The sequence below is a fragment of the Clarias gariepinus genome, chromosome 6 (genome assembly GCF_024256425.1).
Source record: "Clarias gariepinus isolate MV-2021 ecotype Netherlands chromosome 6, CGAR_prim_01v2, whole genome shotgun sequence".
In the NCBI taxonomy this organism is placed as follows: domain Eukaryota; kingdom Metazoa; phylum Chordata; class Actinopteri; order Siluriformes; family Clariidae; genus Clarias; species Clarias gariepinus.
Window position 1 is genome coordinate 22,173,007 of NC_071105.1, and position 12,078 is coordinate 22,185,084.

The following is a 12,078-nucleotide window of genomic DNA, read 5'->3' on the forward strand; positions in this document are numbered from 1 at the left end:
GAAAATACAAGAAAGGCTGACTGTTTGGAAGCAAAACATGAAGAAATGAGAGGTGGCTCAAGACTTTTGCACAGTACTGTATTACAAAATGTTTCGGCACACCCTATAAAATGACCACAACACTAACTGAGTCTCGTTAATGTGTATAATATTCAATAATGTGTACAATAGACTATGAATTTACTATATACGAACCTGTGTCTAATCTATTTAAACCTAAAGCTATTTAACTTCTGTTTAAATAAAAGCTTGAATTTATAATTTAAAATAACTTCTACAGTAACTAACAAATTACAATAGAAATCAGTTACAATATGAAAACAAACAGTACTGCGACCAGTCTTGACTTGGCTAACAATACATCAATTGTTTTCTTTTTAATGTCATCTGGAAGTGAGAAAATGAGCAGATTAAGCAATGATCTATGCACACAGACCAACACTGTTTCACTAAAGGAAGCAGCACTATAGGCCTATTCTACTCTACAATAGACAATAGAACATCACGCAACAATATTATTAATTCATCAATTTGTTTTAAACCAGAAAAAACAAGCACTTAATTAGTAACATAATTATACAAATTCAGTAACATATTGGGCCATTATGGGAGCAATGGCATGTTAGACATCATAATATAAACCAAAATAAGCCCTATAACCAAACCCAGTTCCACATGATAGTGATGGGAAACAATTGACCTCAAGCCAATTACATTTAGGACAGGAAAACCATTGACCAGCTGACAAAATAGAACTGACATGGCTTTCATTCGGCAATGTTTATAACAATGTTCGTAACACAGTGTCTGCTTAATACCTTTGTGGGTGGGCTTACAGTGAACTAGCAAATTTTAACAGCAAAAGTTAAAGAGGGCAGAGATAAATGTAAACAAAGAACTGTACACTACTGACCATACTCTTTATTTCTGACTTTTATTTAAACAATATTTTTGGTCTGAGGAAAGTTGTATTTCATCAGTTTTTGTACTATGTAGACATGCCACAGAAAATCAAACATGGTGCACAAGATTATCCAAGTAGACAGTTCTGGGCTTAGCAAACATGCCCAGAATCCCATCCTAAACAGGTCTGTTTCTGTTTTTGACAATCCATGAAATGAGTTAAATAAGCAAAAAACTGTTTTCTGACCAGGATTAATTGGTATGTGGAAGCCCTATTGTTCATAACTCAAGATTATTTAATTCACCTTAATTCACTCTGCCTTGGACATGTTGTTGAAAATCCCGGACTTCTGAGTATTTTGTCTTGATTATGATTCATTATTAAAAAAAACAACAACAAAAAAAACATTGGATCTATTTTGCAACAAGGCTAGAACTATTTCAAACTATTTTAAATAATTGGGTAGAAGGAAACTTTAAAAGGCATAAAATAAATAAATGAATAAATAACTGCACAACTTAAAGTTTTATAAAACACGGGTAATATGTAAAGCTACAGTGCTGGTAGTGGGATGCATTAGCACTTATTTGCCAACGTTCAGGTCATGCCTACGATTTGGTCTACATGAGTCATTTCAGAAGAAAAGACTTCCTTTTAAAACTGGTCATGTCACAAGTTACACCTGTTCAAATGTTTGTTAACACAAATATCTAGTCAGCCAATCAAATGGCAGTAGCTCAGTGTATTTAGACATGATGATCTGCTGAAGGTCAAACTGAGCATCAAAATGGGGAAGAAAAGTGACTTAAGTGACTTTGAACGTGGCATGGTTGCTGGTGCCAGACAGCTAGTCTGAGTTTTTCTGAAACTGCTGATCTACTGGGATTTTTACACACAGCCATGTCTGGGGCGTATACAGTAGAGAGCAGTCTGAAAGAAAGAGAAAATATCTAGTGGGTGTCAGTTCTCTGGGCAAAAATGCCTTGTTGGTGATAACCTTCTAAAATTTGTCACAAACCTCTCATAAAAAATATTATAATTGATATGATTGATTAGATGAATGTGCAAGGTTGACAGTATGAGCCCTGGCCATGGCAAAATCCTTCACATGATCAAACCTAATATTTTCTATTACATACAGTAAAGTCCAAAAGGTCAGAGCTCAATAATGAAAATGCATCTATTAGCTATATTTTTCATTACAAATGATATTACTGACAACAAGGTGAGTGAAAAGTAAAACATCAGTAATATCTACATGATTTTCAGAGTATCCTAATATTTGATGCGTCTCTTTATTGCTTCATGACGCTGTGCACTCCAGCTGGAGCAAAAACTGATGATCCTTGATTATCAACTGAACACATGCTTTAAAAGCAGAGATTATACGTAATGAAAATCTGACCTTTAGTACAAAGCAGTAAAACATAGTCAGTAGTATAATAGATTTACTTCTATTTATATAGAAATAGTGTGGATTTGTGAATATTAACTATTCAATATATTGAACATTTCATTTGTTTGTTTTAAATAAACTGCGTTCAAGTCAAACCGGGAGTAAGAATTTAGTTTTTTTTTGTAGCAGTATATTCCAACTTTTTAAATATGTATACAATTTATATAAAATAAATAACTAAATAAACATTTTGATTGGGGTCTCAGACTCCTGTGCCCCACTAGAGTCTTTCTAAACATTCTCTTTCGCATAAATCTCAATCCTAAGGAAGGTTTTTATCATTTGAAATTCAAGCTAAAGGTGAAAAAAAGAATTTTACTATTCCATTCCAGTTTCACAATCAGGCACACCACCTACCACTACATTTGTTATTTAATATACTTATTTAAACATTACTGGTAAAATGAATAGAATTAAGTCTTATGATGTAAAATTAGCATTGTTAACATCAACAAATCAAGTCTCAGTCTCATCACTCACAGCATTTATGCACGAGCCTCACCGCTGTATCTTCCTACATTCCTAAATTTCTGAGTACTGTTCTCTGTTTCGAAAATGTGATGGTACAGATACATCACAGAGAGGTTACACACAAGATCTGATTGACTTTTCACTACAGGATTTTCTTTCCTTATCACTGCATTGAGCTCCCTCAGTTATGGCCTTATAAAGTAAAATGTAAAAGGGAAACTGAAATCCAACGTAGCACAGAGAAAGAAGTGGGTATGTGGTCCTTGCCACTTCCCAGAACTATTATTTGTCCTAATTTTAAATATACTTACACTAACATTTTTTCCAAGGACCAGATCCAAATGACATGCTAAACTAATATCAAACATAATAAATAATAAACTGACCAGTAATTATTTGTAAATACAGTATACACACTTTGAATAGCTCTCTTTATGTACAGAAGGTACAACTTGTACAAATCTAATTCAGTCAGGTTAATGTATGGTTTAAGCACAACCACCTTTGCTACATAGCTTCTTTTCTTATAAGCTGATGATCTCCTCAACAACGTGCTGATGCCAACTATATAACCAAGATCTGCTCTTAATGAGAAAAGACAAACGTTCTGATTATCAGCTCGATGATAGAATTTTCCCTGTGAATTTCCCTTCTCTCACGAAAGCACTAAGAACACAAGAACAGCTTGGTATACTGATGATAAACAAGGCCCCTGCCTGGTTTCCTGTATGTGTGTAAGGGTGTGCGTGTCTGTGTGTGTAGGGAAAAAAAATGGAGGAGTTTTAATCCTCACAGCAGTGCAGTTTGCTTGATTGCTGTGGTTTATGTTAAAAACCAAACCATCAGCATATGGAGCACACGTGCACGCCTCATTATACACAATGACACACATATCATGTACATACCCAAAGAGTTTAAGCAGGTGTAAAAAAAAAAAAAAAAAAAAAAAGAATAGCATTTTGCATCAATTAAAATCTACAGAAGAGCCACAAACAGTGACGGTTATATTTAATTTGACAACAGCTTGTTTCTAGTGCTTCTCTATCAGTTACACAGATCTAATGAACATGCTTCTGTCTCTACAGGAAGTAAAGAGTAGGTTTGAAGTCAGCACAAGCACAGAAAACAGGAAACCACACACACGATCACCAAAGTCCAACTCAGAATCTCTGATATTTCCCTAGGTGTTATTGCATTTATTTAGTTCAATAAGGTGTTTGTAGTGGTAATGTCTCTCTTTCTCTCTCTCTCTCTCTCTCTCTTTCTCATGTTCTTTCTCTCAGCCTTATCTTCACATACGCAAACGAATCAAACAGGTACCAGCAGGTATCTGCCTTCATCTAGCAGCAATGGCAAGTCAGGGAGGTGCTTCATGCTAACATTGCACCCACTGTGAAGGGTAGACTGAATGAAGGAAGGAAAGAATGCCAGAACTTAGTTCAAGGTTTTCTTTCTCTGCACATGTGCATAAGGTTTGAAAAACATTTTAATAAATAATGCAAGGCCATATATCACAGCTTAGCAAAAGAAAATACAAAAACCACCCAGTCAGTAATAATAAAATAATTGTGTAAGTGTAACTTTTGTTTCTGTAAAGCTGATTGTGACAATGTCCACTGGTAAAATAGCCATACAATCACAATTAAAAATTATATTTCATAAAAAACAAAATGTGTTTAGGTAAAGATGGAGTTTAAATGAAACATTCGGTACAAAAATATATTGTGACATCCAAACAGCAACAAGTTGTAATGTAAACAACTAGTCCGTCACTGCTATGAAAAAAAAAATCCCTATTTAATTTTTAATTGTGATTGTATAGAGCTTTTAACAGTGGACATTGTCGCAATCAGCTTTACAAAAACAAAAATTTTAGATATAAATTGAAAAACAGCTTTATCGTTTTTTTCATATATTTACAGCTTTATCGGTTTGACCAGAGGTGATTGTGGTGAGATTATGTGAGTAAGAAACCTTAAGAGGAACCAGACTCAAAAGGACACCAATCCTCATTTGGGTGATGCCAGCTAGCATGACCATACGTATAAATTTGTGCCATAAGGTTGAAAGTTGAAAAACTGTATAACAAGGAATGGATTTCAGGTCACCAACAAAACTCGTGTTTGACTTACAGTATGTCATTGGGGCATGTAACCATATAGCATTATGGTTAAAACTGTAATACTATAATGCAAGAGTTTTGCCACATCAGCCCAAGTTAAATATATATATATGAGAGAGAGAGAGAGAGAGAGAGAGAGAAAGAGAGAGAGAGAGAGAAAGAGAGAGAGAGAGAGAAAGAGAGAGAGAGAGAAAGAGAGAGCAGAGGAACAAAGGAGCTATGCAGTACTCATAAACATGTGGTAGACAAATGGTCCTGTGTTGGTGCACAGGCATAAACCAGACAAGACTGGCTTGGCAGATTTAAAGCGGGCTGTGGTCAAACACTAATCAAACCAGGAAAAGATAAAAGGCCTACATTTGCTGTGTATTTGATTCGTGGAAATTGACCATAAACTACAGATGCAGCAGAGGAAGATAAGGGTTAAATAATGCTAGAGAGCATGTGTATTGAAATCATTATGTCTTATTTTTTTCTTTTTTAAGGATGTGTGTGGGTTCCTGTGGTTAGACATTATAAAGTCCTTATGAAGACTTTTATAGACTATAAAAGTGTTATAAGACATAAACTGACACATAACAGCAAAACGCTTATAATAAATCAGTGGTCGTATGTCTGCATTTCCGTATTTCTCCATCACTAATCCTGGCTAAGAGGCCTCAGATCAGCCTCGAAAGTCAAGGCTCGTTGACCTGCCTCAGATGCTGAGAGGAGGTTTTCCGGGGACACGAATCCACTATACACACTGCCATGCACAATTTCCCTCTGTTACAAAGTCAGCTTGATTTAGCCATCGATCTGTTTCTGTGCACACAGTCCAATCAGTTGTCATGGGAGTGACATTTATTACAGCAATAACTCTCAATGTGCAGGTTGGTGCACATTCAGTGGCAAGTACTGTTCAGGAAGCATACTGTAGTCACTTTTTACAAGTAACCTTGTCGAAATATAAAAACACACTACCTTTAACTGAAGAATTATTTATAGTGTAACATTTCAATCTGTGAAAGTGTTTTTTTTTACCTTAGGCTTTATGAATGTAGTGTTTAGTCCGCCTTCTTACACACTATTAAATAGTATGTAACACAAATCATATCACAAAGTTTTTTTTTATTCTGCCATATATATGAGACTGAGGTGTTATAGGCACATTTATATGACACTTCAAACATACAGTATTTTTATTCTGCCATAACTATATCTAATATATAGATATATTTGCAGATCAATTCCTGCTCTCTGTTTCACCCAGATGAGGATGGGTTCCCAGTTGAGTCTGGTTCCTCTCAAGGTTTCTTCCTATTACCATCTCAGGGAGTTTTTCCTTGCCACTGTCGCCCTCGGCTTGCTCATCAAGGACTATCTGACCATTTTGATTCATACACATTCACATTCCATACAATCTTAAATAATTCTTTTGATTGTGTAAAGCTGCTTTGGGAAAATGCCAATTGTTAAAAACGCTATACAAATAAAATTGAATTGAATTGAATTGAATATCTATAAGCCTGAAGTGTCATATGAAGCACAGTTCTGTGGCATGAAACAAAAGGCAACAGATAGTGTTATAACCAGCATGCCTGCAACATAGCTAATCAATTCAGTCACCAGTCCAATAGACCATAATGAATTACTGGACACCGAATTACCTAAAGCCAACCCCCGGGTCAGTTAGCCAGCCATATAATCAACTCTCCCATTTCTGACTGCTCAGGAAGAACTCTTCTTCATCAAGCACACAGATAAACAAAAATATATATTTTATTTCTTTTCTCTTTTTTTTTGTAAGATAAACAACATAAAAATAAATGCAACGTAAAAAAATGCAAAATGATAATTGCACATCTCATTTCACATATCATGGGCTTAATAAAATTCATGGGATGAAAAAACAGTGAAAAAGCAAAAGAAAGCAATTAAATGAGTTAAAAAAAAAAGTTTCTTCATTAATTTATCTCAGGTTACAGCTAATCTGGGCTGAACTGCTCCTCACAGATGATGGCACAGATGACAGGTTTTATGACCCGAACCAAAATTATGTTGACGCAAACAAGACTCATGGTGTTAATGATAAGGTTTGCTACTCCAGACATTATTGTCTAACAGCTGCAATTGATAATAATTTATTACTACAACATCACTGTAGTGTAATAACATGTAGTAAATGTACATGTATTTCTAATAGTATATAATCAACATGAATCCACTTGATTAGCTGTGTGACAATAAAAAAAGACTTGTTACTGAGACTACTCAGAAAAGAAATTAAGGACTGATTGATTGGCCAGGTCTTTATATAAAAAATAATATATGAGCATTTATTTGTTGAAAACACTAACAATTTTATTAGAATTTATCCCAAACTAAATAATACAGTATGAATATGGAACTACTTTTTAAAGAAGCAGACTGTGGATCTCTGTATGTCAATAAATTACACCTAATAAAGTTAGCCGCAAGTTCAGCTTTTTTACATATAGCTTGTCATGAGAGAAAAAATAATAGATTTTTTTTATTGACATACTGTTGAAATAATTGATATAACAAGTTAGATCAATACTAGCAAGTAACCCTATAACCCTGAAGTTACAGTAAAAAGTCTCAGTCTTGCACAATTCACAAAGCACTCCTCTGACTGTGGCAAGCCTATGAAATACTCTGATATCCATGAAATATCCTGCAAAACTTCCTCATGAGTACATGATGCCAGACTTCAACAGCACGAATAGCTAATCAACTTTCACTGCAGTGTATTTGAAAGTGTGCAGCCACTTGAAAAATGCAACAATCTTTGCATCACACAGGGCAATATCGTCCTTTCTCCTGCTTACGCCAATGAGCAGCGGCCATCGAGAACTAATAGGATTCGCCTGGTCCGGCCCTTGGAAATGAAAAAAAAAGCTAGCAAAATTCAGTAAATCGTTGAAGCGAGAGTGGCTTTCAGGAACACACGTTTGCAACCAGCCATGCATTCTGACCCGGTTTCACAAACGGCATTACTCAAATCCAACATGTAACATGAAACTGCAGCAGTTCTACAGCTTGCTTTAGGTAATTTATGACAGCACGACTTATATCATCATATACAAATCATATGCTACTATCCTACTTTGCATGCTTGCGGTTGAAAGGCAGTACAGCAGCGTAACAACTGCGAAATCACGCTATCCTGTCCTACTCTTCCTATCACGCTTTTATCACTCACTCTGCCATGCTCTGTGTGGGGGAAGGAGACATGTCAAGGTGATTTTTTTGTTACAGTGTTGAAGACACAGATGAGGTCTGAGACACATCCAGCCTACACACCTCCTGATCCAGAGAGAGAGCAAAAGCTACTTTCTGACATGTAAATAGAGACAGTTTTTATCTGTGTACTGACAAACTGACATGTCCTGACAGTTAAAAAAAAAAGTTTGCCTGAGAAACAGACATGAGGGAGATATGGACTATATGAATCTGTGATTTACCGGACATATTGAGGTCTACAACTAACAAACACTTACACACAGACCCAGGGCCTGTGAGTGTGTGATTTCTCAGCTTCACTTACACCACAGCTACAGTGCTTTAAGGAGCATCACAAGGCAGTCTGACACTACGCAAAATATTACATCAACAGTGGAAGTGTATTAGCTGGAACAGGACTTTAATAACTTAGATAGGAATGTATACCTGCATATTCATGTCTATTATCAAATCAGCCAATTATGTGCCAGCAGCCCAGGGAATAAAAACATGCAGATATGCATAGGAAGATCTGTGTTGCAAACATTCTTGAGCCACCATTTATTTCTTCATATTTTGCCTCCAAGGACTTAGACTTTCTTCATTTATAATTTACTCTTGAGGAATAGTTCTCCAGGCTTCCTGAAGGCCTTTGTAACTCTCATTTTGTCAAGTTGTTGGCGCTTATTTTTCGGTTCAGTACGCTGTACCTGACCAGCTTCAGAGGAATGATTTTGTTTGTTAAGCCACACAGTGATCTATGAATCATTCTAAATGAATCATAATAAGTGATTGGCATAATCTAGTGATCTAAATGAATCAGAATAAATCTATTTTTAAATCTATTGATTTATTAATTATTATTAATAAATCAATAATAAAATCTAGCTTAAGGCATGAACCAGTGAGGAACAGGTGCACATGAAGACAGATGATCGGCCGATGATTGGTATACCTTTGGTGCTGAATGCTGTGTGGTTGGAACAGACAAGAGAAGAAATGAGGTTGCTGCTGAGGTTGTTACATAAACCACCATTTAATTTAAATTCTTATAAAGAAATAAAGGTGGCAGGCTCGAGGTGCTTGCACAACACTGTATGCTCACATTTATCATCAGAATGGGGGGGTGGGGAATGTGATTTTGACCTTGGCCTGGTTGTTGGTGCCAGACAAGCTGGTTTAAGTACAAGATACAACTGGGTTTGGAGTGATTTGAGTCAGTACAGCAAAACAACCAACAAATTAGGGGCTTCTATCAAAATAGGGAATAAGAATATATTTAAAAAATTGTAAATGGAACAAATTTGAATAAAATTTAAAGAAAAAAAAAATCAAAAAGCATAGAATTAGAAATAAACTAATTAGAAAAAATAAGAACATTTAGTTGAAGGAAGTAGGAAAAGAAAAATGGTTTTCTGAGCCAGAAGGCTGCAGCATGTGCAATTATGTGTGATGTGATGTGTATGTGCTCTGAACATAACTGCTTACTTTTCCACTAACCGTTACAGGTTTAACAAAAGCATGACAGCAAACTCAATCAAACTGAAACCAAGAAAAGAAAACACCAAAGCATGAGAAAAAATGTGCATGCAGACATCAGTGCATCCAAACTATCACGACAGCCACAATAGACCCTTGTGTTACTGCTATATACTGCTGGCTTTTAATTACCTTTAGTTTATCTAAACAAATTTAGCTTGAGTATTATTATTATCATCATTTGCAGAAAGTCACATAGTCTCACATTTCAATCCCTGCTTTTTAGACGTAATGCTTTCATTTTTGTCCTCAATTTTATTTCTATAGCGGCTTTAACTATAGTAGGCATTGTCTCGAGTGTCTTAACAAAAAACTGGATGCAAATTTAGACCTCTAATGAGCAAGCCAGAGAGAGCAGGAGCAAGAAAATACTTCCTTGTTTAGAGAGAAACCACCTATGGGGGTAACGATACAAGATACTGTACTGTTCCATCTTGATTTGATACTTCTTTGTATCGAACTGTATAATCACGCTGCATAATAAACACTGCATTATTGCATAAAATGCATGAGGTGTGTAGTCTGCCTCTAGAGATATGGTGTATTTCTGACAAAATCCTTCATTAGCTGTGCAAGCAAAAAATCTTTCTTTTCCATGATTCATATCCTACAGCTACAGAAGCACTTCGCTTACACAGATGACGGAAGGCTTTTGCCCAGTTATCTCTGGTTTCCCGGACCACAGTGCAGAACACACTGACTTTTTTATTATTTTGCATTGTGTGCAATAATTATTAAGTACACAGCAGTTGCTCAGCCTAAGATGTGTGTTTGTCATCTCCTATGACCTTTAAAAAACAAACACCTAACTTTTAATTGCATTAGACATGACAAAAATATTTTTAATCATACCTGTGTGATATCAGTGCCGTGAACTCCAAACTATTGCTATCCACACAGTTTGCGCATTTTAAAGGAGCAGACTTTCCACACCTCTTAAACTGTTTATGAAGAAACACCAGAAGCATCACATTCCATGTTTAAGGGTAAAACAAAAGAGCAGACACTGGTTCTTCTAAGAGCCCTGGGGTCTGTGGGATTGAAACCTACTGAGCTGTAAATGTGAAACAACAGCAACCACATCCTTTTTCCACATCGTTACATCAGAAACGTCCAAAATCATGTACAAAAAAAGCCTGCCGAGTAGTTTGCTGAAACAGTAATATGTTTTTTCACCTATCCTGGTGTTTACTGCTGTAGTCTAATATAATCATGCTAACATTAAGAGGGAACTTAAGGAATCCAGCACTATATTTTTTAACCTGCAACGGTTTTATAATATCCCGCTTTCTGTTCAAGTCATAAGTTGTAGAAGCACTGATTTTGTTGCTATCACTGTCTATCGATTGTATGGGTAATTAATCCTGAGAGTTGAAATATAGGTAATGTTAATAAGGATTCAATTTTAAAAAATTATAATAAAAATGCATGTGTGGTGCTCTTAAGCAAACTTCAGTAATTTTTTTGCACCCTGAAATGTGTATGTAAAAAAAGCATGACTCTAACTGGTAGTTGCACTTCTGGGCACAATGTCAGTTAACCAAAAACAAACAAACAAACAAACAAACAAACAAACAGTAGCTATGGTTTGGGATATTTTGTGCATGCATCATGCTTTCAGAGTGTAACTCTTCCAGGATAAAATAACATATTTTAATAGTCTGACTGTTAAATTATACTGATAATACATTCAGCACGCATAGATGCATACAGCATCTATGTACGCCTACAAATGTCAGGTTGTCACTCAACTGCACTCAAGTGCGCATGCGCAAAAACCATAAGGTAGTGTAGGACAATTGGTTAGCAAATAACAGTAAAAACTCATCGATCAGTTAGATCTCATCGCAAAAAAAAATGCAGATAAAAAAACAAACAAACAAACGTTCCTGTGAGCTCACTGCAGGTTGCAGAGGGAAGTTTAATCTAAACTATCAGTAATGACTAGGATTGGTTTTATTTTAATGCTAATAGCTTATTGTATTGTTTTGTATTTAACCCGTCTGAATTATTTTAAAATCATGCACAAACGGTCATCAGTTTAAATTTCAATTACAATTAATATATAATAATAAAACTTCGGCACATGCTCAGTATGCATGCAAGATTTAAAACCTAGCCTGATAAAAAATACAACATAAAACCCCAAAACAACCAAAAATCATTTTAAGCGCTCAAACTTTTGTAATTATTTTAAAACTTTGATATTTTTTGTGGGGCTCACCTTTTTAGCAGGTGCACTCGGGATTAATAATCCAAAAACAGCCTAAAATCAGCCGAGCATCACTCTCTCTCTCTCTCTCTCTCTCTCTCATCAGCTCAAACTCCGCTCAAGCGTTTACACTCTGCCCCGTGCGCGCG

At 35.7% G+C, this 12,078-nt stretch overlaps 1 protein-coding gene across 3 annotated transcripts in view; it reads right to left on the reverse strand.

Annotated features, from left to right (window-relative positions):
- The window catches only part of arhgap9 (Rho GTPase activating protein 9), a 49,004-nt gene extending 36,930 nt beyond the window's left edge, over nucleotides 1-12,074 (reverse strand). Inside the window, exon 1 of one of the 3 annotated variants that reach the window (XR_008360814.1) lies at nucleotides 10,570-10,734. The gene's annotated coding sequence lies outside the window, so the exon portion shown is untranslated. Of the gene's footprint in view, nucleotides 1-10,569; nucleotides 10,735-11,941 lie in introns of those variants that run through there. The other 2 variants (XM_053498431.1, XM_053498430.1) reach the window with 2 other exon arrangements.
- Between the last annotated feature and the right edge of the window lie 4 nt (nucleotides 12,075-12,078).